Consider the following 5,411-nt stretch of genomic DNA (forward strand, 5'->3'; position numbering starts at 1 on the left):
TTTCCTGCCCCATGATCTCACGAGGCCCCTTCCAGCCCTAAACATCTGTGAATCTGTGCCATTGGTTCAACTTTATAAAAGGGGCTACCAATACTCACTGTACCCCTTTGACAGAAGAGGTTGTGAGACTGGATCAACTGGTGGCACTGAAACGCACGGGGATCCTTTCCTGGAAGAGGCTGTTGAAGCACAGCGTCTGTCTCAATCGCTGGGCTGCATGGGGGCTTAGGGAGGCTGGCAGGCAGCGGAGTAAGGCACCGGCCTGGGTGTTACAGGTGGGGAGCAGCTGAGAGAGAGAAACACTTGTAATCCGGGACTGTCCAGGCAGGTCTTTTTGTGTGTCAGCCTATCACCTCCTGAACTCTCCCCGCTTTTTGCCACGCGCTTTTGTCTGTCAAGTCAGCAGCGTGCTGGAAAGCCGGTGTCAGCATTCAACAAAGAGCATGTGGAGCAGGAGGAGCCTGTGCCCGTGGCATCAAATCCTGCTTTCCCTACCCTGACCATCCTGGACCCCATTCTCCTACTTCATCCTTCTTGACCCCTCTCCATCGCTCTCCTCTCCTCTTCTCTCTTCACCCAATATTTCACGTCTCCACTAGGAGGAGCTGGCCAATCTCAGCCCAAACTTTTACCTCCTGATGCAACCGCTTTGGTGACCTCTCTGAGGTCAGAAAGGATGATGATCCCCCCCCAAAAGCAAAAAAAAAAAAGCAGAGATTAAGAACAGGAACTGGAGGGATACAGCTTCCACCCGGCCACTGACTCTTAAAATAAACATCAGAAACACAGAGCGGGGAGGGAGTCCGCCATGGCCGGGGAAGGAGAGTGACTTTGAAGAAACCAGTGCTTTCATGTGATGGGTTTAAACTTAGCCGTGGCTTAGCTACCTGTGGCTTTGCTGCAGTGATGCTTTAAGAGTGGGTTTGCCCGTTTTTCATCTGCTTTCCACATCAGAGGGAGAGGTGGGGCAAAGAAGGGAATGGGGAAAGAAAAGGGAAGAAAGTAATAATGAATGAAGGACTGCATGAATGGATAATATATTGAAAGATGAATAACCCAAGACAGAGACTGATCTCAGCAGAGAGAGGTGAGGAAAAGGTGGTACCTAGGGCTGAAGGCAACTTAATTTTAAGCTCCCAACCTTGCAGGGAGTCTAGGCTCTGGCTCCCTCTCCTGCCCGGAGCCCCTGTGGCATCAGGGGTCTCTGTGTTGGGTTCGTTGCATGGTTGGGGACTCTGATTGACAGCTACCAAAATTACAGGGGCTCTGTGAGCATCTCTCACGTTCGTACGGTGCCTCCTGTCACCTCTCCTCCTGGGTGAGAGGGTGGCAGGTCCCTCTCCACCTTGTCTGTGGGGTGACACAGCCTCCTCTAAAGCCACTGTCCCCAACCTGGGGGGAGACAGACACTAGCACAACAGGGTCCTGATCCCTGACTGGGGTGACCCCAATGCTCCTAAATCCTTAGCCGCTGAAACCCTTTAAATGGAGTTTGAGGTTGGATGAGCAGAGAAAGTTGCACCAGCTAGTAGGGTCTCCTCGGCTGGGGGCAGGGTTTGGGACAGCCGCTTTAGCTGCTAAATAAATCGGCGTACTGGAAGAAAGGGAGCGAATTAAATGGGAAAGACAAAAACGAGGAAGTTGTTGGAAGAGAAGCAGAACAGCTGATGGGAAACAATGAGGCCTTTGTAAACGTTTCAAGGGGAGACGGCAAGAAAAGACAGGAGATGCGTGAGTGCCTGTGCAGAGGCTCGAGGAGCATAACAAGAAAGCAGAGAGTGTCCTCTTGAAATCTAGAGGCAGTGTGTGTCTTGTTGAAGCATGACGCCCTCTCTGATCCCCTGCCTGTGGGCCAGCGTACCATCCAGTGCAATTCAGGCAGCTGTATTTACTGTTGCTATTTGTTGTTGCCCTGGCAGCTCCCGCGGATGTGAATTTTCTGTGTCACTGGCTGGGAGGATTCTGAGCAGGTTTTTGATAATGTGTTTTTTGTAAAACAGGGTGAGAGAGAGAGAGAGAGAAAGAGAGGAGCTACAGGCTATAAACACATTGTGCTGGGGCGCTTAACTCCTTGGCTGCCACGGCTAGCCACGCGCCTGGAGTTGGAGCAGCCGAGAGGGTTTCCTTGGCTGTTAGGGTTTCACGGGGTTTGGGACAGGTGTGTGATGAGGATGATAGCGATAATCGTAGGGATGACAACAGTAATAATAATATTGTAATTCTTTCCCGCTCTCGTGGAAGCGATCGTACAGAGATCGTCTCTCTGCAGTATTTAGTATCATTCTGAATTCCCTTCTATAGGGTCATTTCTAGAGGACCCTCTAGGTTTCATCCCTGTTATTAAATTTTCACCGGGGTCTCAGCCTTTTCCGAAGCCTCTTTGGAGCTTTCTCATTTACATTTGCTAAGGGCTTTTCCATGGGCTGCGCTTTCGACTTCCCGGGGCCAGTGAATTGGCTTTGCTGAGCAAGTGAGTGAATGATCACCGGGAGTTTTTTCACTCCTGTCCTCTTGTGGCTAAAGGCAGCTGAATTATTTTGGACCAGGGCTGCTGGTAAATGTCCGTGGCATTTCTGCTAGGCTGTCTTACCCTTATAGAGATGTCAGACAATCACTTAACCCCAAGTATCAAGAAATTAAACCCCAGTCGTCCTTCTCTGACAGGCAATAATAACCCTCTTCCCTGTGAGTGCACTCCATTAACTCACTGCAGCTCATCACTACCCCATTAGCTCACCTCCGTCCACAGGCACCACCTTTTTCTCCCACCTCAGCTGAGGGGCCTCTCTCTCAGATGCTCTGTGCCTCAGTTTCTCCATCCATCAAAGGGGAGAAGAGAGGTGGAAGAAGCAAATGAAGCACTGAGCAATGCTACTGGTGTCCCTCAGCAGCTGAGTGCCACCCCCAGGCAGGTACAGGTCGCCTAGCACATAGCCACAGCCAGGCCTGCAGGCAGGGGGACAAGCGCGTCCAGATGGAGGCCCGAGGCTCCTGCCACTTGAAAGCAAATCGGGCAAGTGCCAAGGTTTTGATCTTGCCATAAATAAACTCAAAATCAGAGCGTAATCCTCCCCTCCTTTGCTTTCAGGCAAGCAGAGAGGCGCAGTGGCTGTCCCCTCCCCGCGCTGCCTGGCAGATCTAGCAACTTGCAGGGAAACCGTCATAATTCGTTCTTTTTTGGTTTCTGCTTTGGGTAATTAGTGTATCATGAGGAGATAGTGTTTGGGGACGGGAGGGAGAAGCTGTTTATACAGTGAGATCACTGGCAAAGCATCTTCGAACTGTCCGCTCCTTCCCGGGCCACTCCTCAGAGTTAACTCCTGCCATGCCATGCCATGCCATGCCATGCAAGAGAGAGGTTATCTAAGCCAGCATTTCTGGTCTCCTCCCCAGGTGGCACCTTGGGGGTGGTGATCCATTCTTCTGTCAGGCAGAAAGGGAGGGCATTTGCATCTCAGCTGCCACCTGGCTTCAAACTTGCGTTGCGGGGGGAGGAGACTCCTGCTGCCACTTGTTCCCAGGCTGGAGCAAAGCATCCAACACGGGTCGCACGCCGTTTTGCAAACAGGGCTTGCCAGATCTTGCACCCCAACAAGCGTCTCTTGCGCAAGAGGGGGAAACCGAGGCACGGACAGGGAGAGGAAGCAACTGGACTAGGGTCACGCGGCAAGTCAGTGTCAGGGCCCGATCCAATGTGCCATGCTCCTCTTTCCCCTGTCTACGGTAACAGTTTACTTCTCCTGTCACCAAGCCACCAAAGGAGCTGCCAGTCCCCTTCACCTTCCCATGCATCCACTTGGCCGAGCTTTGCACTTAACTCTTTTCTCACCAGAGCAGAAAGACTGTGGGAGCCAGCCAGGTTGGCACCAGACTGACGCAGCTAATTAGCAGGGCCCTACGCCAGCTGCATTTAGCTCTGACCTCCCGAAGGGCGTTTGTGTTGGGGGCTGGGTGGGGAGCAGGGAATCGCATTTCTCTCCCCGTGGGGATCTCTTGGTGGGCGTTGCGTCTTTATTCTGCGCCTTTTTTCAGCCCTTTGGGAGCGCAGCCTCATTCCCTGGATGCCATTCAAGTAGCTGCTCACCCGCTTCCTGTTCGGTTGTCAGAGGCGGAGGCAGTTGTCATCACCTGCTTTCATTTTCCCGGCTCTGGGATTTCCCAGGTAAAGCAGGGAACTTCCTTGGCCGTGACACGTTCCAGCAATCTGCACAGCAACCCGGGGCAGGGCGGCACAAGGGCCACAGAGCCACTATGAAGGGGTCCTGGAGGCAGCCGGAGCACAACGATGGCTTCCCTCCAGGTGTGACCTGGCAGCTTTTCGACTGAGCCGCTTGGCTCCCGGAGCCCGTGGCTGCTTGAAAAGAACCAGGTTGAGGGGGCCCAGGGGAAGGAGCCCGGCCAGGAGCGTGCGCTCACTATCGGGACAGGCTGCGCATGGTGTTCGTCTCTCCGGAGATCTGGGTTTCTTCTTTCTCAATGTTTTTGACTCATTTCCTCGACTCGCAGTCAGATATTTATTTAACCTTGCAGCCGAGCGGCGTGGGGAATGCCAAGTTCGGGGGCTGCAAGCACTCTTGCTGAGGCTGTGTTTACATATACAGGCACACGCGCATCGCATGCACGCACGCACAGGCACCGAGGGCCTTTGCAGCCGTGCCCGCGTGGGACCCACCCACGCACAAGTGCACACGCGTGTACTGTGCCGCGCGCACAGCCCATAGACAGGGATGCGAGGTAGTAAAACGTGTTGCAAAGATATGCGTGAGCCCATAGCACGGATAGACAAATACATAAAATACACAGCACACGCTGTATATAAATGTATACCCGTGGCCATATGCCTGCAGTACTTACACACTATCACGCGCATTGCACAGGCTTGCACCGTGTAGGCCCACCAAATGCACCATGTTCATATATTGGGAAATATTTTTCTGTCCAGCAAAGTTTGTTCCAAATTTACAAAAGCCCATAACTGGGTTATAAACTCCCCCCATTTAACCCCGCCAGCCCAGGGCCCAGCTGAGTGAGTGAGGTTTGAACCTTAACCCCAAAGCTCTCGCACCTGCAGTGGAGTCTCCTCAGGATGTGCGAGTGGAAAGGTCTCCCCGGCCCTTCTGGAGTGAGACAGCAGCGGTGGCTTTTGGCTCCAACCCAGCTCCTTCATGGTGGTGTTTGCCTACCTAGGTCACATGTCACTGGCCGCCACTGGGGGCTGGGTTATAACAGGAGCTGGGGTCCAAAGTTTCTCTCTTGGAAGAGCAAAGGTCCACTTGGTCCACTAAAGAAATGTGGTGTGAAGCACAGCAGATCTTTAACAGCGCACAAGCGTTTAGTACAGGCGCGAGGCTGACAAACGGGAATGAGGGCTCTTTTAGGAGGGCGAACTTCAACGAGCTAAGGAGGATAGT

Source organism: Gavialis gangeticus, unplaced genomic scaffold (assembly GCF_001723915.1).
Source record: "Gavialis gangeticus isolate Ggan-Ray unplaced genomic scaffold, GavGan_comp1, whole genome shotgun sequence".
NCBI lineage: Eukaryota > Metazoa > Chordata > Crocodylia > Gavialidae > Gavialis > Gavialis gangeticus.